The following is a 23,717-nucleotide window of genomic DNA, read 5'->3' as shown; positions in this document are numbered from 1 at the left end:
AGTCAACTAAAATTCACTAAGTGAGCTGTATGTAAGAAAAATGGAAATCAGTAAAAGAGGAAAAATGGAGACTTTTAATAGAGTGCAGTCTTTGCTCTCAGAGAATGAGATCAACAAATAAATATGCATTTCATCAGAGTATGTCAACGTTTAAATAAAACACGTGTTTAACGTTAACAGTTGTAATAAAGAATACTTTTCATTCAGTGTCTGTACGTAGCATGATTTGACAGTTGGGTACTTGTAATTAAAATGACTAATGCCAGCAACTAAGATATACAAGAAAAAATCTACAAGTATGATCCCAAAATGCGTCATGAACTATCACCCAAAGGAAATTACAAAACCCTCTTTCTGTCCCATGGTTGTAGAGCATCTGAATTCCCTTCCACGGGTTGGGTATTTGAGGTGGACCATTCTGCACTGGGCAGGATGAACTCAGATTATTAATTATCAGGAATTTACTGATCAGAGACATACTAACATGTCTTTTGTTACCTGAACGCTTACTGACGTGAGTGTTTCAGTATTCACTCACAGAATAAATCACCAGCCACAGGCACTGATTTGCAGAATCCCACGGTGGAGAGCATGTTACATCATCAAAACTAGCGCAGTACTCAACTGTTTATTTCACTACTCAAGGAAAATTATGAAACAGGCAGTTTTTAAAGGCAAGCAGCACCCTATACTCATTTTTGTATGTTCATCAAAGGTAGAAAAGTGTACTGTACAAGTTAGGTTTTGCTGGATAGAGGGATGAATGGGGGAATGGATGGATGGATGGTTAGGTGGATGGATGGGTGGGTGGACGGGTGGGTGGGTGAGGGGATGGATGGTAGGGTGGACGGGTGGGAGGATGGATGGACGGGTTAATGGGTGGATAGATGGGTGGAAGATGGATGGATGGGTGGGTGGATGGATGGGTGAGTGGATGGGTGGGTGGATGGGTGGGTGGTTGGATGGGTGGATGGATGGGTGGATGGGTGGGTGGGTGGATGGATGGGTGGATGGGTGGGTGGGTGGGTGGATGGATGGGTAGATGGTGGATGGATGGATGGGTAGATGGGTGGGTGGGTGGATGGATGGATGGATGGATGGGTGGATGGATGGGTGAATGGGTGGATGGATGGATGGGTGGGTGGATGGATGGGTGAGTGGGTGGATGGATGGATGGGTGGGTGGATGTATGGGTGAGTGGGTGGATGGATGGATGGGTGGGTGGATGGATGGATGGGTGGATGGGTGAATGGATGGGTGAGTGGGTGGATGGATGGATGGGTGGGTGGATGGGTGGTTAGGTGGGTGGATGGATGGGTGGGTGGGTGGATGGGTAGGTGAGTGGATGAATGGATGGGTGGGTGGGTCAATGGATGGATGGGTGGGTGGGTGGATGGGAGGGTGGGTGGGTGGATGGGAGGGTGGGTGGGTGGGTGGATGGATGCATGGGTGGGTGGGTGGGTGGGTGGATGGATGCATGGGTGGGTGGGTGGGTGGATGGATGGATGGATGGGTGGGTGGGTCAATGGATGGATGGGTGGATGGATGGATGGATGGGTGGGTGGGTGGATGGGTGGGTGGATGGATGGATGGGTAGATGGGTGGATGGATGGGTGGGTGGGTGGATGGGAGGGTGGGTCAATGGATGGATGGGTGGGTGGGTGGATGGGTGGGTGGGTGGGTGGATGGATGGATGGGTGGGTGGATGGGTGGGTGGGTGGGTGGGTGGATGGATGGATGGATGGATGGATGGGTGGATGGCTGGATGGGTAGATGGGTGAATGGATGGATGGGTAGATGGGTGGATGGATGGGTGGGTGGGTGGATGGGAGGGTGGGTCAATGGATGGATGGGTGAATGCACACACAAATGACTCTCATATACTAGGACACATGGACAGAGGGGCCTGGCAGGCTACACTCCATGGGGTCACAAAAGAGTCGGACACAACCAAGTGACTGAGCAGGCACATATGCAGAAGGCTCATTTTATCTCCACTTGTAAAGTGGAGAGAATGCTCTATCGTGGGTAAACACATACAAACATATATCTTAAAAATATTTTTTAGAGTAATGTTACCTTCATAGAAAAATTGAACAGCAAGTATAGGGATTTCCCATATATACCATGTCCTGACTCATGTCTCCCTGACGACCAGCATCCTCCACGAAAGTGTATTTGCTATAACTGATGAACCTCCACTAAAACATCACTATCACTCAAAGTCCACAGTTTACGATAGGTTCACCCTTCAGTTCAGTTCAGTAGCTCAGTTGTGTCTGACTCTTTGAGACCCCATGGACCACAGCACACCAGGCCTCCCTGTCCATCAGCAACTCCTGGAGTCCACCCAAACCCATGTCCATTGAGTCGGTGATGCCATCCAACATCTCATCCTCTGTTGTCCCCTTCTCATCCCACCTTCAATTTTTCCCCAGTATCGGGATCTTTTCAAACGAGTCAGCTCTTCGCATCAGGTGGCCAAAGGATTGGAGCTTCAGCCTCAGCATCAGTCCTTCCAGTGAACATTCAGGGCTGATCTCCTTTAGGATGGGCTGGTTGGATCACCAAGGTTCACCCTTGGTGCTGTGCCTTCTGTGACCTTGGGACAGACACGTGACGACATGTATCCATCTGCTATCATCACGCAGAGCGCCGGCACTGCCCCACCCACACACCATGAACTTCACCCCCAGGCCCTGGCAACCACTGATCGTTTTATTGTCCCTGTGCATTGGCCTTTTCTAGAATGTCACAGTAGGAATAACCCAGCACACAGACTTATCAGTTGGTCTTGTTTCACCCAGTAATAAGCACACTAAGATTCTTTCATGTCTGTTAGTGGTTTCACAGCTCATTTCTTTTTAGCACTGGAAAATATCCCACTATACGGATGGGCCACAGTTTATCTATCCCCTACTGAAGGAAAGTCGTGACAAACCAAGACAACATATTAAAAAGCTGAGACGTCGCTTTGCCGACAAGGGTCCGTCTAGTCAAAATGATGGTTTTCCCAGGAGTCATGTGTGGATGTGAGAGTTTGACCATAAAGAAGGCTGAGCGCCGAAGAACTGTTTCTTTCAAATTGCAGTCCTGGAGAAGAGTCTTGAGAGTCCCTTGGACTGCCAGGACATCAAATGAGTCAATCCTCCACGAAAGCAACCCTGAATATTCACTGGAAGGACTGATGTTGAAGCCAAAGCTCCAATACTTTGGCCACCTAATGCAAAGAGCAAATTCATTGGGAAAGACCCTGATACTGGGAAAGATTGAAGGCAAGAGGAGAAGGGGGCGACAGAGGATAAGACGGTTGGATGGCATCACCAACTCAATGGACATGAGTTTGAGCACACTTCGGGAGACAGCGAAAGGCAGGGAAGCCTGGTGTGTTGCAGTCAATGGGGTCACAAAGAGTCAGACACGATTTAGTGACTGGACAACAACCACTGAAGGCCATCACTACTGCTTCCAAATTAAGGCAATTGTGACTAAAGCTGCTAGAAGCATTACTGTGCAGGTTTTGTGTGGAAATAAAGCAGAGGCCCGAGCCATAAAATCAAAGGCAATAATTAGACACGTACACGTGTGCACACAAACAGGAAAAAACAAATTAAAAAAGACGTGTAATGCTTGGCCTTGCCGTGTGGAACTGCACACTACAACTAGTCACATACTTCCCACTTAAGTAACCAGGTTATCACTCAGCGTGTGTTTTTCTCTTCTTTGGAAAGCAAAGAAAGCAAGTCAAATTAGTAAGATTCCCCTTTAGTGGGGTATGCATTTGAACTGGTATTATAGTATGCGATAAACTGGAACATTGTGAAAAAATCAGACTGATGACTTGCTTTGAAATATCTAGCATTTCTAAAGGTTGAATACGAACCACGCTGCTGCTAAGTCGCTTCAGTCGTGTCCGACTCTGCAACCCCATAGATGGCAGCCCACCAGGCTCCGCCGTCCCTGGGATTCTCCAGGCAAGAACACTGGAGTGGGTTGCCATTTCCTTCTCCAATGCATGAAAGTGAAAAGGGAAAGTGAAGTCGCTCAGTCGTGCCCGACTCTTAGTGACCCCATGGACTGCAGCCCACCAGGCTCCTTCGTCCACGGGATTTTCCAGGCAAGAGGACTGGAGTGGGGTGCCATTGCCTTCTCCTGAACCATGTTAGAGTACATTAATATGCAAATGGTCCACAATGAAATTACAGCATTTTGTAGCTGCGAGGTTACTTGATAACTCAGCATGTTGCCATTTTAGAGGACTATCGCATTAATTTTCAAAGCCAGAAACCAGGGGTCAATTTCACTTCCCTTAGATCAGAAGAAACTTATCTTCTCTCATGTGAAGAACTTTAAGATATCTTGTCTCATGAACGGAAGACAGATGATCTAAAAGGTGTGAGCAAACGTGCCGACAGACACGGAGCCAAAAATAGAAGTTATTTTTTCACTTTCATTACTTTTCCTTGACCTCCCTGGAAGAGCTGCAAACCCTAATCTTTCATGTATTATCCAAATGTACGTAAAACAAGGAGCTTCCATAGCTTTTGAGTATCTCGTATGAAATATCATTAGTAATAACAGAGAAAACAGCATATTATGGTTTTGATATAACAGCATGTCTCTGAAATTAACCATGTACAACTTAAAATGGAACATTAAATAATCGTGTCTCTAAAGCAGTGCAAATTTAGAATTTAATGAAGAAAGCTAATATAAAATTAGATTGGATACATCATTCCATATGGTATCCTTTTAAGTAAATTGAAAATCTTTTTACTCTTTATGTTACTCATTTTTCCCACTCTCTCAGGCATCAAGAATGAAAGTTCCGATTTTACTATTTTTGGCATCATGTGAAGGGTTTAAATGTTATTTGCTGGCATTAAAACTTCTTCAGAAGACAACAAAATTAGGGAAAAAAATATGAAAGTAAAGATTTCCAGAACAAATATTTCATGACAGAAAAAAAGAAAAACATTATTCCATATTCCGTTACTATTTCTAAACCTTCAACTCAGTGACTATAGAATTACATAATTTGGAAACCAACTTTTTCCAACCCCTTCACATCACAGAACCACTGAATGTCTTTTAATTAATTTTTAAAATGAAATGCCCTTTTTCCAGAAAAAAAAATACGAAAATAAAATAAATAGTCCTCATTATTTGAAAAGAATTTTTATGGCAGAGTATATTATTTTCTAGTTTTCTGGGATTCTTTCTCCCTTGAGTCCCATGGGAGTTTAAAAAGCTGTTTTAAATCCATGAACGGGAATGTCTTTTGAAACACAGTATGTGTCTATTTCTTGACGGGATCTGGGACAAGGCAGGGAGGCAGCTATGTTTCCAGGGCACCAAGGAGATGGATTTCTGTGTCTTGGGTCTGAACCTGTGTCCCACTGAAGAGGGCTGACGGGTGAGAGTGACCCACTAACCCGTCACACAGGATGGGAAAAGCGGATGCTCATTCACACGGAGGCCTGAGGACCCAGGCGGACAGAGAATGTGGAAGATGGTGCTCAGCAAGTGAAACCACCACCCCCTTCACCAATCCCACTGCCTTCTACTTTATCACTGATTTTCTCCTCAGTAGAATGTGTCAGCCAAATGCCCTTACCTAAAGAGGAGAGTGAAAAAGCTGGCTCAAAGTTCAACATTCAGAAAACTAAGATCATGGCATCCGGTCCCATCACTTCATAGTAAATAGATGGGGAAACAGTGGTAGACTTTGTTTTTTGGGGGCTCCAAAATCACTGCAGATATTGACTGCAGCCATGAAATTAAAAGACACTTGCTCCTTGGAAGCAAAGTTATGACCAACCTAGACAGCATATTAAAAAGCAGAGACATCACTTTGCTGACAAAGGTCCGTCTAGTCAAGGCTATGGTTTTTCCAGTGGTCCTGTATGATGTGAGAGTTGGACTATAAAGAAGGCTGAGCACTGAAGAACTGATGCTTTTGAACTGTGGTGTCAGAGGAGACGCTTGAGAGTCCCTTGGACAGCACGGAGTTCCAACCAGTCCATCCTAAAGGAGATCAGTCCTGGGTGTTCATTGGAAGGACTAGTGCTGAAGCTGAAGCTGAAACTCCAATACTTTGGCCACCTGATGCGAAAAGAAAGTGAAGTCGCTTAGTTGTGTCCGACTCTTTGCGACCCCATGGACCGTAGCCTACCAGGCTCCTCTGTCCATGGGATTTTTCCAGGCAATAGTACTGGAGTGGGTTGCCATTTCCTTCTCCAGGGGATCTTCCCGACCCAGGGGTCGAACCCGGGTCTCCCGCATTGTAGACAGACGCTTTACCATCTGAGTCACCTGATGCAAAGAGCTGACTGATTGGAAGAGACCCTGATGCTGGGAAAGATTGAAAGCGGGAGCAGAAGGGGGCAACAGAGGATGCGCTGGCTGGATGGCATCACCGACTCAATGGATGTGAGTTTGAGTAAACTCGGGGAGATGGTGATGGACAGGGAGGCCTGGCATGCTGCAGTCCACGGGGTCACAAACCGTCAGACACGACTGAGCAACTCAACTGAACTGAATGTGTGGGGAAAACTCCAACTGTGTTGCCCAAGATCCAGGGGGAAAAAAACCCTTCAAGCTCAATCACTAAGGATCTGAGAGACCGGCCTGAAAGCTGCCCTCAAGTCTTTGAAGATCAAAGACACTGTAACCGACGAGAGCGCCAGAAATGGCTTTAGTAAAACGCTGGTGGAAGCCCATGTTCAGAGAAGGGACATCCAGTCATCCAGTGCTCAGGGCACATTCGGGTTTCTATGGCAACTGGCCACCATCACATCACACGGCGGGTATCATCTTCATTACATAAAAACACCACTGATTTATTGTATCATTAACTAGGTCATTTCTCCCAACAAAGGCAAAGCCAAGCTAATTGTGGCATTAAAGACAGTACCAGCTCCTGAAAGAGGAAATCTCAGGGTCCTAGCAAGAGCTCCTTCCTACAATGCTGCATTCCCAGAAGACTCAATCATGTCCAACTGTGCCCGGCCACCTGAGAGCCCAGGGCACCGTCCTTGCCTTGGTTAGCCTCCGTGCCAAGTCAACACCATGCCACGTGCCAGGAGGCCTTTGAACCACCAAAAAGTTCCTTCGAAAAGACGTTTTCCACCGAAACAAAAGGAGACGATCCAAAAAGGATGACTACGTTTCCCGGTCATTTTAAAATCCAGCCATCTGCCCTTCCCATAAAACTGCACACTGATTTCTTTACAATATTAAGACGTAAAAGGCAATGGAGAATATTTTAAGATAACAAAAAATAAATAGGGCTTCCCTGGTGGCTCAGCTGGTAAAGAATCTCTTTGCCATGCGGGAGACCTGAGTCGGGAAGACCCGAGTCGGGAAGACCCTCCTGGAGAAGGGAATGGCAACCCACTCCAGTGTTCTTGCCTGGGAAATCCCATGGACAGAGGAGCCTGATGGGCTACAGTCCATGGGGTCACAAAAGAGTCGGACACGACTGAACAGTGAACACTTCAAGAATAAATATTCCCTCTGGAATCATGCACAAGAGTTTCCTAACTTTATCCTCACTGATTTCTTAGTATTACTGCGTGTAACTAATTTCGGAATTGGCCTTATCTGATTATGTTACATATTACTGACGGGCATGCAACGAGAGCATGGTGAGCAAAGGCCGATTCTCCCACCGGGAGAAGCACTGCAGAGGTTTCTCTGTCCCTGGGAAGCTGACGTCCAGCAGGGTGGGCAGCAGACAAGGGGCAGCAACATCGATGCACCGAGAGATGACTGTGCTAAGCGAAGGAAGTCAGGAAGAAAAAGACAAATACCACATGACGTCACTTATAAGCGGAGTCTAAAATGCAGTACCCATCAGCGTACCTCAGAAACAAAACCAGGCTCACTGATACAGAGAACGGACTTAACGGTTGCCAAGGTGGAGGTGAAACGGGGGAAAGAATGGGAGTCTGGGGTTAGCAGAGGCTAACTGGTATATAGGGATAAAGATAAACAAGAAGGTCCTATCGTACAGCGCAAGGAAGCACGTTCAGTGTGCTGTGATGAGCTGTGATGGAAAAGAAGATGAAAAAGAATACACAGATTCATAACCGAGTCACTCTGCCATACACCAAAAATCAACACAGCCTCGTAAATCAACTACACGCCAATAAAATTTAAAAAAATAATAACACCTAATTGGGCATTGAGACACACAGGTCAGTGAAGAAAGTGATTTTATTAGATATTACCTTGAGAAGAGGCAAGGCTATGAAATATTTCAGTTTGACGTTCTTGACAGTTTCAAGTTCCAGGACTCGTTTCCTCATTCATAGTAAATAGGAAATAATAATATTGACTTCATCTGAGGTATTCTATCGTGAAAGCATTTCAACAGCGTCTGGCACCTATTTTTTCCAACGCCTCTCCATTACCTTCCGTCACAGGACTCAGGAGTTGGGTTCTGACACCAATTAAAAAAAAAAAAAAAAACAGAAAAGGTTTCAACACTGTCTAGCGTCACAATAACACTTTTGGAATACAGGTGTAGGCTCTCAAGGGACCACTTGGAAGGCAAACACTCAGCTGTGTGTGTCAATTCTCACATGACCTTTTTTTTCCCCTAGTCATCACGCAGCTAGAGGGCATTCCGGAACCCTTGTCTGCAAACACCGGGCTGATTAGCGCTTGGTATTCATGGCATCCGAAGGGTAGGTTTGGAGAGGGAAACCTTCCTACTGCTTCTAATACTTACTCCCCTGGCAGAGATTAGGAATGAGGCGGGTTAAGGACCTACCCACATTAGGAGCGCCCTTCCTTCCTGGAAGAGGCTTTCCATGTTTTGAAATGGGTATGTGTGCCAGGCAAGAGTGAGAGAGAGCACACACAGTCCAGTCTCACAGGTACACTTTCTCTGCCAGGCAATTAGGACCCAGATCCTGGCAGGCACCTGCCTTCTAAAGGTGGGAGTTGACTACTGGCTGGGTCCTAGACCCAGGAAGGATAGTCATCCTCAGAGCTTGTTGACTCGTTCCCATGACCTTCATGGGAAGACAGCTTCTAATCCCTCGATTCAGTCAGAATTCTTCTAACACTGACAAGTCATGTATGGCTGTGAGAGTTGGACTATAAAGAAAGCTGAGCACCAAAAAATGGATTCTTTGGAACTGTGGTGTTGGAGAAGACTTTTGAAAGTCCCTTGGACTGCAAGGCAGATCCAACCAGTCCATCCTAAAGGAGATCAGTCCTGGGTGTTCATTGGAAGGACTGATGCTGAAGCTGAAACTCCAATCTGCTGGCCACCTGATGTGAAGAACTGACTCTTTTGAAAAGACCCTGATGCTGGGAAAGATTGAAGGTGGGAGGAGAAGGAGACGACAGAGGATGAGATGGTTGGATGGCATCACTGACTCGACGGACATGAGTTTGAGCAAGCTCTGGGGGTTCATGATGGACAGGGAGGCCTGGCGTGCTGCAGTCCATGGGGTCACAGAGTCAGACAGGACTGATCGACTGAACTGAACTGAACACTGAGAAGAACAGTTTTCTCTCTTCTCCGACAGAGCCATGGTACAGCAAGCATGCCTGCCCTTCCAGCAAGAAGACACCTCTCACGGAATTTCACAACACAACTTTCTCTTTCCGTATGAGTCTGCTTTGTTCAATGCATCAAAATACCAATGGCATTTTGCATAGAACGGAACCACATAATTTAAAACTTTGCATGGAAACACAAAACACCCCAAACAGCCAAAATAATCTTGAGAAAGAAGAATGAAGCTGGGGCAATCAAGGTCCCTGACTTCAGAATATACTTCAAAGCTACAGTAATCAAAATAGTTTTGTACGGACACAAAACAGACAGAGATCAAGGAAGCAGAATAGAGGGCCCAGAAAGAAACCCATACATCTATTCAATTACTCTGCAACAGAAAAGGCAAGAGTGTAATATGGAGAAAAGATAATCTCTTCATTAAGCGGTGCTGGGAAAACTGGACAGCTACATGTAACAAAATGAAATTGGACCATGCTCTAACACCACACATAAATAAACTAAAAATGTGATAAAGACCTAGATGTAACACCAGACACTGTTAAATACTTACAGGCAGGACACTTTTTCACAAGAATCACAACAGTGTCTTTTGGGAAATAACCCACAGAATGGGAGAAAATATTTACAAATGATGCAACCGAAAAGAGATTAAACTCTAAAAGAGACAAACAGCCCATACTGCTCAAAACAACCCAACCCAAACAATGGGCAGAAGACCTAATTCCACATTTCTCCAAAGAAGACAGAGAAATGACCGAAAGGCAAATGAAAAGATGTTCAACGCTGCTAATTATGAGAGAAATGCAAATCAGAACTACAAAAGTCGACAAATAATAAATGCTGCCGAGGGTAAGGAGAAAACAGAGCCCTCTTACGCTGTTGGCAGGAGTGTAAACTGGTGCAGTTACTATGCAGGGCAGCACAGAGAATCCCTGAACAAACTCAAAACCAGAAGTGCCCTATGTTCCCCCAGCCCCGCTCCTGGGCATATATCCAGAAGAAACCATGGTTCCAAAAGATACATGCACCCAGTGGTCACCGCAGTGCTGTTCACAAGAGCCAAGACATGGAAACAAGCTAAGCGTCCATCAGCAGCTGAATGGACAAAGATGCGGTGCGTATGTACAATGGAATACTACTTAATCATAAAAAGAGAACGAAATAATGCCATTTGCAACAACACGCATGGGCCTACAGATTATAATGCCAACTGAAGTCAGAGATAAATATCATATATCCCTTTTATATGGGATCTAAAAACAAGTTGATATAAATGAGCTTACTTCCAAAACAGAAAGAGATTCACAGACATAGGAACACATGTCTGGTAACCAAAGGGGGAAGGGGGAGTGGATAAGTTAGTTGTTTGGGATTGATGGGTATACTCACTGCTACATGTTAAGTCGATGACCCACAAGGACCTACGGTATAGCACAGAGAACTATAAACTCGATATCTGGTAATAACCTATATGGGAAAAGAATCTGAAAAATGTTTATATGTATATACACGCACATATATAACTGTATATATACATATATATGCACATATAACTGTATTTACTTATACAGATATCAGTTCAGTTCAGTTCATTTGCTCAGTCGTGTCCGACTCTTTGCAACCCCATAGACTGCAGCACGCCAGGCTTCCCTGTCCATCACCAACTCCCAGAGCTTGCTCAGACTCATGGCCATCGAGTGGGTGATGCCATCCAACCATCTCCTCCTCTGTCGTCCCCTTCTCCTCCTGCCTTCAATCTTTCCCAGCATCAGGGTCTTTTCTAGTGAGTCAGTTCTTCGCATCAGGTGGCCAAAGGATTGGAGCTTCAGCTTCAGCATCAGTCCTTCCAATGAATGTTCAGGACTGGTTTCCTTTAGGATGGACTGGTTGGATCTCCTTGCAGTCCAAGGGACTCTCAAGATAAATGCATATATATACATAACTGGGTAACTCTGCTGTATACCTGAAACTAACAATACTGTAAATCAACTATACTTCAGTAAAAAATAAAAATTAAATGTCTGAGCTTATGACTAGTTTCTAACTCTAAAACTCATACTTCGTGAAATATAAACATTCAAAGGTACTGGTGTGAACTGTAGCCATTCTATTAAGACAAAACCTCATTGACGGGCTGACTGAAGAGATTAAATAATGAAACTATATTTAGGGGTAAAAGTTAAAAGGAAAAGTTTCATCTTCTCCTGTAGGTACTTTTTGGATTGAACTAAACTTGTACTTAACTGGAGTGATTTATAAAGGACTGATTTAAGCAGGGGTTTTAACTATCAAAGTCCAAATGGACATGGCAGCTCTTGGCTCTTTGTCACATACATTTACAGCATAACCTGAAAAGGAAAGTACTGTGTACCCCTCTGAAATGTTTCAAATTTTTAGTCTTCTATAAATGGAACTCATACAAAAGTTATGACATAACCCTAAATATCAGAAAGCAATTGCTTAAGAAAAATTCTAATTTCAACACCTTCATTTTATCATCACACATATCTCTTATTTTTGTTACTAGCAATATTGCATACACGCCAAGACTTCAGTGAAACTCTGTTTTTCAGAATATATAAGTTTGTAGAATGCAGCATTCCCAAAGACTTTTGGATAATTACAGAGAAAGTGAAAAGCATAAAAACTATTTAAAAAAATCTGAGTCATCTATTTCCACATCAGGTTCATTATTGTTATAATAACACTGCCTTTCTAAAAAACTCAAGTACTAGCTTTCTAGTACTTGACAATATCTAATGACGTCAAACAATTCACTGGAACAGGGAGCTTCTTTGATCTTCAAATTGCTGGAATTCAGTTTTCTGTTACATGTTTGGTTTTTTTTTTTTTTTTAGGAAGAAAATAAGACCTGTCAAACTCTCCCATGAAATAAAACAGGGATACCTTGTGAAAATAACAGTCTTTTTATTGATCACAGTTTTCTTCTTAAATGGGGCTTCCCTTGTGGCTCAGCTAATAAAGAATCCACCTGCAGTGCAGGAGACCTGGCTTCGATCCCTGGCTGGGGAAGATTCCCCTGGAGAAGGGAAAGGCTATTACCCACTCCAGGATTCTGGCCTGGAGAATTCCATGGACCATATAGTCCATGGGGTCGCCAAGAGTCGGACACGACTGAGCGACTTGCATTCTCACTTTCTCTCTTCTTCCCCTACTCTATGCAGAAGTCTAGAACCATACTACTGTTTGCAACTTCTTTCTGCCTTTTTCTCCTCTTTTTCTTGCCTACTTGATCATTCATGGAGTTTTATTGATAATTTCAGTAGCTTTTTTTATGGGAATTACCCTGCATGCTTATCTTAATAAAGCCTGGAGTTAATGACTACCTTTACTTTCTTGGCGTTTGAATGGCTCTAATCTTATACACTTTCTTTTTTTTTCTTTTTTTAATCTTATACACTTTCATCTTTCAGGATCGCTAAAATTTAATCATCTCAAGAGCACGGCAGGAAGAAGACTGGGTATGAAATCTGACAGTCTTGATTTTTCATCTTAGTTTCATCTTTTCTTGGCTAAAAACTTCGGTAAATAACTCACCTTTTTCGAGACTCGGTCCTCTGATATGTGAAACTAAGACATAATATTTAACTGCATCCTGGAAAGAATACGATTAAAAGGCACGTGTTAGGTTCTTAGAAGTTTCAGTGACTCTTTCTACAAAATTTAACGAGGCAGCTATTAATAAGGGAATCACATCCACCTGATTTGAAATATTCAAGGTAACACTGACACGTATTTCTACCAATTCGTGATACAGTTCAGTTCAGTTCAGTTCAGTCACTCAGTCGTATCCAACTCTTGGTGACCCCATGAACCACAGTACACCAGGCCTCTAGTCTATCACCAACCCCCTGATACAGTGTGAACCTGACACCACGCCTAAACAGAAGGAAATACAAAAACGATGCCTCAGTGACTTCAAGAATGCATGAATGGAGGGGGCTTCCCTGCTGGCTCAGCTGGTAAAGAGCCAAGGCAGGTGACACACGTTCGATCCCTGGTCTGGAAGGTTCCACAAGGAGCAACTAAGCCCACGCGCCATGATTACTGATGCCCGTGCATCCTGGAATTCAGGCTAGGCCACAAGAGAAGCCACCACAATGAGACGCCTACACACGGCAACTGCAGAGGAGCCCCTCCTTTCTACACACAACAACTGGAGAGGAGCCCCTCCTCTCTGCACACAGCTGGGGAGGAGCCCTTCCTCTCTGCACACAACAACTGGAGAGGAGCCCCTTCTCTCTGCATACAACTGGGGAGGAGCCCCTCCTCTCTGCACACAACTGGGGAGGAGCCCCTCCTCTCTGCACACAACTGGGGAGGAGCCCCTCCTCTCTGCACACAACTGGAGAGGAGCCCCTCCTCTCTGCACACAACTGGGGAGGAGCCCCTCCTCTCTGCACACAACTGCGGAGGAGCCCCTCCTCTCTGCACACAACTGCGGAGGAGCCCCTCCTCTCTGCACACAACTGGGGAGGAGCCCTTCCTCTCTGCACACAACAACTGGAGAGGAGCCCCTTCTCTCTGCACACAACTGGGGAGGAGCCCCTCCTCTCTGCACACAACTGGGGAGGAGCCCCTCCTCTCTGCACACAACTGGGGAGGAGCCCCTCCTCTCTGCACACAACTGGAGAGGAGCCCCTCCTCTCTGCACACAACTGCGGAGGAGCCCCTCCTCTCTGCACACAACTGCGGAGGAGCCCCTCCTCTCTGCACACAACTGCGGAGGAGCCCCTCCTCTCTACACACAACTGGAGAGGAGCCCCTCCTCTCCGCACACAACTGGAGAGGAGCCCCTCCTCTCCGCACACAACTGGGGAGGAGCCCCTCCTCTCCGCACACAACTGGGGAGGAGCCCCTCCTCTCTGCACACAACTGGGGAGGAGCCCCTCCTCTCTGCACACAACTGGGGAGGAGCCCCTCCTCTCTGCACACAACTGGGGAGGAGCCCCTCCTCTCTACACACAACTGCAGAGGAGCCCCTCCTCTCTGCACACAACTGGGGAGGAGCCCCTCCTCTCTGCACACAACTGGGGAGGAGCCCCTCCTCTCTGCACACAACTGGAGAGGAGCCCCTCCTCTCTGCACACAACTGGGGAGGAGCCCCTCCTCTCTGCACCCAACTGGGGAGGAGCCCCTCCTCTCTACACACAACTGCAGAGGAGCCCCTCCTCTCTGCAACTAGAGAAGAGACCGCACACCAGCAAAGACCCGGCAGAGCAAAAACCAAACACGAATTAGTAGAATTAAGATAAAAAAGAATGAGTGAATGCACTTCCATGCGTGATGGGAGTGATATAATAGACATCGGTAAGCGAGTATAACTCAAAGCTAGAGGCAGACTCACGGAAAGTGGTGTCTTTTCATCTTGTTTGTTGAATTAGCACATTGGTCAAGTCCTTCACTTGGGCAGCCTCAGTTTCTTAATCTATAAAATGCAGATATGGGATAATAACATATTTAATGTGGATTTCTAAATGTTTAAGATTCTCTGACTTGATAATTTGGAAAAGTAAACTGTGTCTCTCTGTTTATGAGCCAAACCACGAACAGGTCTAAGGTTTCAATCTGTACCATAATTCCACAGACATACTTTTAGAAATGTAGTTAATGGCTCAGATTGGTAAAGAATCCACCTGCAATGCAGAAGACACAGGTTCAATCCCTGGGTTGGGAAGATCCCCTGGAGGAGGGCATGGCAACCCGCTCCAGTATTCTTGCCTGGACCCCATGGACAGAGGAGCTTTGTGGGCTACAGTTCATGGGGTCACAAAGAGTTGGGCTACAGTTCATGGGGTCACAAAGAGTTGGACACGACTAAGGGACTAACACTACCATAAAGGGAATATTTTAGAGGAATAAAATTACCCCAGGTGTTTTAAAGATTTTTTTTTTTCAGAAGAAATAGGTAGCTTCTTGCTCAATAGCAGTAAGGCCCCTATTTATTGTCCTGTGATCTCTCAGCAAAACACGTTTCACTGACTTGTGTTAAAATGCTGTCAAATTGTGCTTTTCACACTGTAAACTCAACACTTTGATGCATTCCTTTTCAGAAGGCCAGCAGGTACAGCCTTTTTCTGACAGTGCAGTAGGCTGTGTTGTTATTAACTGCTTTTTCCATATTAGGTTTAGATGGAACAGGACATTATCACTTTCCTTTCTCATGAGGAAATGAATCTCATTACTGTCCTAACTTGTGGTTATTCTTTTAAACGAGTGATGCTGGATCAAAATACGCTTCTGTCAGTTCACTGAATGCCTAAGAACATAACGCACTTTTTACACAAAAGCAAAATCCCTTTCCCTAGTGCTGCTTCCCAAAAAAAAAGGCTACAGTGTTTGAACATCTCTTTATCACAGATATTGTGTTAATTTCCCCACTATTCTTGCTTGCTCTTGTCATATCCAGAGGGATATATTAATAAAGTGCTCTGAAGTCATCTAATATTTACCAGCATTTCTTTGTATTACTAAACTGAGTATTTGTCACTTTATGTTTTATTTCATGGCATCAATGTTTACACAGCTGGATAAGTGTATATGCAATAGTAATCATCGGTGTTCAGCTTTGCCTTCAAAACTAATTCCATCTTTATGCCTGTTGCTGTTCAGTCACTAAGTCTTGTACAACTATTTGCGACCCCATGGACTGCAGTACACCAGGCTCCTCTGTCCCTCACCAACTCCTGGAGCTTGCTCAAACTCACGTCCACTGAGTCAGTGATGCTATCCAACCATCTCATCCTCTGTTGTCCCCTTCTCCTCCCGCCTTCAATCTTTCCCAGCATCAGGGTCTTTTCAAAAGAGTCAGTTCTTCGCATCAGATGGCCAAAGTATTGGAGCTTCAGCTTCAGCATCGGTCCTTCCAACCAATATTCAAGGGTGATTTCCTTCTGGATTGACTTTTATGCCTGAGACTAATTCTTTTTCACATAGGTTCTTCACACCTAAGAAACAGATTTCTTGCAACATGAAATCTGTGCTTTAATACTGTAATGGTCATCGAGCACAAGGTCATCTGCGATGACCCCTTCCATCTCGACTGTTCCCTGTATTGCTACCCCTTCCTTCACATCTGAGCTAACAGCGCTTCTCCACATCAACACCAAACGTCCATCTCTTCCATCCTTCGCCGGCCCTTCAATCTTCTCTGGAATTTTGCCCCTCTGACAACCTGACTTCCCTCCTTTGTCTGCAGTTTCTGCTCTTCTGCAGCTCACGTCCTTCCAAATTTGAAGATACACTCAATTTCTCCACATTTGGAGAACCCCCTTCAATTCCATTTTCCTCTAAATTAGTGTGCACTTGCTCTTCTTACTATCAGGGGAAAAATGACGTGAAATAGCATTCTAACAGTAATAAGTCCTCGTCTTTCCCCTCTCCGATACTTTTGCTGTTGTTGCTGTCTAGTTGCTGAGTCGTGTCCGACTCTTTTGTGATCCCATGGACTGTAGCCCACCAGGCTCCTCTGTCCACGGGATTCTCCAGGCCAAAATACTGGAGTGGGCTGCCATTTCCCTTTCCAGGGGATCTTCCAGGGATTGAACTCGCGTCTCCTGCATTGCAAGCGGATTCTTTCCCTCTGAGGCACCGGGGAAGCCCTTGGCAACACTTCTAGCTCCTTACAATACAGATTCTGCCTCTAGTATAGAACTGAAACTGTATTTGGACTTTGCTTCACTAGATAATCTTGGGGTGTCATTTTTTTTTACGATTTTAACCTGATATTTTTGCAACATTTAAAACCACAGACTACACTTGCTGACTTGTGCTATTCTCCAGTTTTCCCAGCTTTCGAGACTGCACTTTCCAAAGCTGTCCGGCTGGGTCCTCTCTCCCCCACCGCCACTGCACACACCCTTCGGTGCTGACATTCATTCAGGGTTCAAAATCCATCCTCATCTTTTCACTGCGAACTCCTGGCGGCATCACCCAGCACCATCTCCAGCCCCCTAGTACCTTCCTCTTTTAGGTCTCATGGTTTCCTTTCAGGTTTGCCTTTCTGACCGTCTCCTGGGCATGTCCACATGGACGCACCAGATGACTGAGATGTGTTTTTCCTGGCGAGAGAATTTACAGGTTCAAATGTCCACAGGTACTATTCTTGCTGGTGCATGCCTTGACTATGAGCATCACTGAAGGCCTCTAGGCAGTGTGCTGAAAAGCAGAGACGGTACTCTGCAGACGAAGGTCCCTACAGTCATGGCTATGACTTCCCAGGGGTCCCGTATGGATGTGAGAGCTGGACCCAACAGAAGGCTGAGTGCCAGAGAATTGATGCCTTTGAACCGTGGTGCTGGTCAAGACTCCTGAAAATGTCTTGGACAGCAAGGAGATCAAACCTGTCAGTCCTCAAGGAAATCAACCCTGAATACTCATTGGAAGGACGGATGCTGAGGCTGAAGCTCCAATACTTCAGCCACCTGACATAAAAAGGAAGAAGTGGCTGGTGGCGGGGAGGAACCATGGCAGAAAATGAGGGTGGGGTCATGGAAAGATTGAAACAAGAGGGAGCCTGGGCTTCCCGTGGACCTGCCCCCTTTCAGTATCTCCACTGCAGTCAGCTCAGGCCTTCTCTGCCCCAATTCAATCCCAGCAGGTCTAATGACATCTACTCCTGAAGCACAGGGCTCTCTGCTTCTCATTGCTTCATGCTGACCATGACATGGTCCTCATCAAGGGACCAAGGCGGACTGAAGCTGGAACTCCACGTCCAAAGCTGCTCCCCACATGGCCCCCGTCAGTTTGCTGCCTGTTCCAAAAAGAAAACATCGAGACTGAATCTCCAGTTTCCCTGGTTGGTCCAGTGGTTGAGAATCTGCCTTGTAGGGCATGCCGGGTTCGATTCACAGTCTGGGAAGATTTCACGTGACGCAGGGCAACTGAGCCTGTCCACCCCAACTACTGAAGCTCGCTTATCTAGAGTCTGTACCCCACAATAAGAGAAGCCCCCACAAGGAGAAGCCTGTGCACTGCAACTGGGGAGCAGCCCCCGCTCTCCGTAACTAGAGAAAGCCTGCACGCTGCCAATAATGAAGAGAATAAATAAAATTATAAAACTCCAGAACTATTTATGAAAGCATCTACCAACAGTTTCGATATAAATAAACATTTTTTTTAAGTGAATCTCCCTAACTCTGAAGCCATCTCTCCTTTCTAAAGAAGGCTAACGTGCCTGAGAATGGATGCTTTTGAACTGTAGTGTTGGAGAAGACTCTTGAGAGTCCCGTGGACTGCAAGGAGATCCAACCAGTCCATCCTAAAGGAAATCAGTCCTGAAGATTCAGTGGAAAGACTGATACTGAAGCTCCAATACTTTGGCCACCTGATGCATAAAACCAACTCATTGGAAAAGACCCCGATGCTGGGAAAGAAGGCAGGAGGAGAAATGGACGACAGAGGATGAGATAGTCAATGGCCATGAGTTTGAGCAAGCTCCAGGAGTTGGTGATGGACAGGGAAGCCTGGCGTGCTGCACTCATGGGGTCACAGAGGGTCAGACATGACCTAGAGACTGAAGAGCAAGCCAATGCCCTTTCTTCAGCCTCAGTAGCTCTGCCCGTGGAAGTCCATAACAGCAATAACAGCTTTATTATCCACTTCTTCCTGGGCACATTTATTTTTGCTGCTCTCTGAAAGGGTTACTTCGGTGCACTTGTGCACTTAATAGATGGGGAGATTATTGCTGATTTTATTAAGTCTTAACAGCAATTGTTTTAAATACTGATTTCCATATAACATTCAGAATTACGGAGTTTTTTAAGAGTCAAAGCAACTTTAGACATCTTTTAGCTCAAACAGCTCAATTTCCAGACAAAACTAAGGCCAAACACCATTTTCTCCGAGACATGAAGCAATCAGTGTCAAAGCAGATAAACACCAGCTCTCGATGAGGAACAAAATGGAAATGAACATTATTTCAGCTCATAGGATTAATGTGGTCTGGCACGATCCATACTGAAAGAGCTCATATAAAACGTAATAAGTTAGGGAGCCTATGAAAGCATTCTGACCAGAACTGTACTGAGAGTTGTTTATTCTGCAAGATAAAATGGGTTATTTATACATATAAAATTGTTTATGATTAACTCACACACTGTACTTTACAGGCTAGGAAAACTTGTTTTAATTTTTACTATTAAAAAAAATTATGGCTATGTAATTACATTTATAAAGTTCCTGCTTTGGCCTGGTATCTTCAAAACATTACATGATTCTATATTTTCAAGGGATGAAGGTCAGCTAGATAGCCAACACCAATGGATACATTAGTCCAAAGAGTGGAGAATCTGCCTTCAAATCCAGGTATTGCTACCTAAGTAGAAAAAAAGGATACTGTAGTTGGATTAAGGATTTCCCAAGTGGCTCAGACGGTAAAAATTCTGCCTGCAGCTCAGGAGTCCTGCGTTCAATCCCTGGGTCGGGAAGATCCCCCTGGGTTGGGAAGATCCCCTGGAGGAGGAAATGGCACCCCACTCCAGTATTCTTGCCTGGAAAATCCCAGGGACAGAGGAGCCTGGTAGGCTACAGTCCATGGGGTCATAAAGAGTTGAGCAAACACCACTTTCACTTTCATACTTTCACTTTCATACTTTCACTTTAATTGGATTCAACCACTATTTTATTTTAAAATATCATAGTCTGTCGGAAAATATCCCTTTCATTTGAAAAATCATATTCACTTACAATTCACATTCTTGATCCTAGAAGTGACATTTTATAATTCCAATATTCGGCATGCCTCTGAGTCAGGAGTTTTATCTTGGATGCCCTTTAAAGCAGCATTCCCGAATGTTAAAATGATGAATGGTTTTTTATTAAATTTACCGGCCAATCTGCCAATACCTATATGGAAAGCAACGCTTTCCTTTGTTAAGGAATTCTTAGTTTTAATTTACGTGGTTAGAAATGCAATGTGCTTCAAGTTTCCAATCATGCGGTTTTGCAATTTCAACTCAGAAACAATCTTGTGAGGAAGAAAAAGTCATATCTTGACATAAATTTAATTTCTTGGGCCTCTTGTCACTTTTCATGCTAAGGTACTTGAGCAGTGTCCAACTCTCTGCGACCTCATGGACTGCAGCCTGCCAGGCTCCCCTGTCCATGGGATTCTGCTGGCAAGAATACTGGAGTGGGTTGCCATTTCGTCCTCCATGGGCTCCACCCGACACAGGGATCGAATCCTTGTCTCTTGCACCTCCTGCATTGGCAGGCGGTTCTTTACCACTAGCACCATCTGGTCACTTTAGACTTTGCAAAACAGCAAATGAGTTTCTGTTCTTTAATTCCCTCCCAAAGCAGTCTTCTCCTTCACTAGCCTTGAGGATCTCTAGAAAGGAAATGGAGGATTTTGTGTAAGTTGTCTACAACCTATCAGTTCGAGAGTTTAGCATCTACGTTTCACTGCCTACTTACAACAGTGAAGTGAAGGGCAAGTCGCTCAGTCATATCCCACTCTTTGCGATCCCATGGACTGTATAGTCCATGGAATTCAAAAGGCCAGAATGATGGAGTAGGTAAGCCTTCCCCTTCTCCAGGGGATCTTCCCGACCCAGGGATTGAACCCAGGTCTCCCACATTGCAGGCGGATTCTTTACCAGCTGAGCCACAAAGGAGAGAAGAAGGTAATTATTGAGTTATTGAAAAATTAAATTTGACCCAACTTATCATAGCAACTGCTTTGTTTGAAAGAGACAACCCTGACTGGTATGTAAATTGCCCCAAGAGGTAAGTTACAGACAGAGCTGGAATAACAGCAGCAGTGCTAACTTCCTGCTGCTACTGGTCGGGTAGGTCAGTTATGACACTGTGCTAACAAGGTCAAGGGTACGTTACAAGCCCAGGTGGGTGGCTGATGTTACTCTGATCCATGACCAGGAAATGCACCTTCAATTTCAGCTGTTTCAGAATCTTATTAGGGACAGCAAGTTCCTTTAATTATGTGTATTTTTTAATATTTATTTATTGTGCTATTCTACATTATGTTATTGCTTCTTCTTCTTGTTTTTTTCTTTTTTTTTTTTTTTAGCTGCACGTGGGGCATATGGGATCTAGTTCCATGACCGAGGATCAAAATTGGGTTCCCTTCATCGTAAGCACACAGTCTTCCTGCAAGAACATCAGAGAAGTTCCAACACTTCTTAAATATAGGAACACAGCAAACGTTTCCACATGTACTCATATGTCTTTGGGGGAAACTATACATTGATTTATAATATGCATTTGGGTAACTGGGAGATAAATTATAAATTATTCAGTTACAAACGACATTTTCTCCCACAGGAACATGGGCTTGCCTGGTGGCTCAGCCGGTGAAGAATCCACCTGCAATGCAGGAGACCCCAGTTCGATTCCTGGGTTAGAAAGATCCCCTGGAGAAGGGCACGGCAACCCACTCCAGTGTTCCTGCCTGGAGAATCCCCATGGACAGAGGAGCCTGGCGGGCTACAGTCCATGGGGTTGCAAAGAGTTGGACACGACTGAGCGACTAAGAATATCCATATGAACACCATCTGAACGTGACTGTTCAGATTCTGTGCTGGCCTGCCAGCGACGGAGGAATGTGTTTAAAGTTCTGTCTTCAGAAACAGACTCACAGACTTAAGAGATGAACATGTGGCTGCCGGGGTAGAAGGATGGGGGAAGGGACAGTCAGGGAGCCTGGGATGGACATGGACACACTGCTGCATTTAACATGGAGAGCCAGCAAGGACCTGCTGGACAGCACAGGGAACTCTGCTCAATACTCTGTAATAACGTTATGGTTCCCAGGGGGAAGGATGGGGGAAGGGACAGTTAGGAAGTTTGGGATGGACATGGACACACTGTTGTATTTAACATGGAGAACCAACAAGGACCTGCTGTCCAGCACAGGGAACTCTGCTCAAAACTCTGTAATAACCTGATGGTTCCTAGGGGGAAGAGTGAGGGAAGGGATAGTTAAGGAGTCTGGGATGGACATGGACGCACTGCTGTATTTAACATGAAGAACCAACAAGGACCTGCTGGCCAGCTCAGTGACCTCTGCCCCGTGTCATGTGGCAGCCTGGATGGGAAGGGAGTTTGGGGGAGAAGAAATACAATGTATATGTATGGCTGAGTGCCTCTCCTGTTCACCTGAAACTACAACATTATTAATCAGCTATACGCCAATATAAAATAAAAGATTTAAAAGATAAATCATGTTCTATGTTTTCATAACTTCAGTTCCTTAAGAACGTGCCAACTTGGCTCTCAGTGTCCAGGTTAAGTCATACAGATTGGCCTTTAATTGATAACATAAAAGGTGCCAAACTATTTTCTTAGCCCTGAAAACATCACGCTTTCTGTGGCCAGCGTTTCACCAAAACCAGGTGGGTCGATTTTCATCTTCACGGAAAACTGCTTGAAGGTTATGCAAGCTCTCCACACTTTGGAGGAGGGGATGAGGTCATCCTGGGTTTCAGCCTTTAGAAACAGGTTTCAACAATGTGGTTTCTGGGGTAACAAGCTTTTAGCTCAGGCTTCCCAGCGGCTCAGACAGTAAAGCGTCTGCCTGCAATGCAAGAGGCCCAGGTTCGATCCCTGGCTTGGGAAGATCCCCTGGAGAAGGAAATGGCACCCTACTCCAGTACTCTTGCCTGGAAAATCCCAGGGACGGAGGAGCCTGGTAGGCTACAATCGATGGGGTCGCAAAGAGTTGGACATGACCAAGCGACTTCACTTTCTTTCACTTTCCCAGTGGCTCAGCAGCAAAAGTGACCAGCTGCAATGCAGGGGGCACAGGAGACGTGGGTCCAGTCCCTGGGTCGGGAAGACCCCCTGGAGGAGGGCATGGCAACCCACTCCGGTATTCTTGCCTGGAGAATCCCATGGACACAGGAGCCTGGCGGGCTACAGTCCGTGGGGTCGCTAAGAGTCAGATGCAACTGAAGCAGTTTAGCACACATGTTGCACAGCCCAAGCTTGGGTTTATTATCCTAAACTTAACTTTTCTTCACTCTGATTGTATCTATTTTCCCTAGCCTGTGAACCTTTCTGTAAGCTAACCGCTAATTGTTTCAGAGTGAGGTAAGCCAAGTAAACCTAACTGAATAAATGAGTTAAAACCAACAAGCAAAGTAACTGCAGACACAGTGTCCTCTGGGAACGAGCAAGATTTGTTTATCCATGCTTCTCT

The 23,717-nt window shown here is 45.2% G+C and overlaps 1 protein-coding gene across 8 annotated transcripts in view; it reads right to left on the bottom strand.

Annotated features, from left to right (window-relative positions):
• Nucleotides 1–23,717, bottom strand: part of LOC132657141 (basic salivary proline-rich protein 3-like) — a 443,202-nt gene that overhangs the window by 179,951 nt on the left and 239,534 nt on the right. For 2 of the 8 annotated variants that reach the window (XR_009599018.1, XR_009599006.1), the window contains one exon: nt 12,775–14,987. The exons of 5 other annotated variants lie outside the window; for them this stretch is intronic. The gene's annotated coding sequence lies outside the window, so the exon portion shown is untranslated. Of the gene's footprint in view, nt 1–12,774; nt 14,988–23,717 lie in introns of those variants that run through there. One more of the 8 variants, XR_009598997.1, reaches the window with a different exon arrangement.

This window comes from Ovis aries, chromosome Y (assembly GCF_016772045.2).
Source record: "Ovis aries strain OAR_USU_Benz2616 breed Rambouillet chromosome Y, ARS-UI_Ramb_v3.0, whole genome shotgun sequence".
NCBI classification, from domain to species: domain Eukaryota; kingdom Metazoa; phylum Chordata; class Mammalia; order Artiodactyla; family Bovidae; genus Ovis; species Ovis aries.
This window is presented reverse-complemented; position numbering and strand designations above follow the sequence as displayed.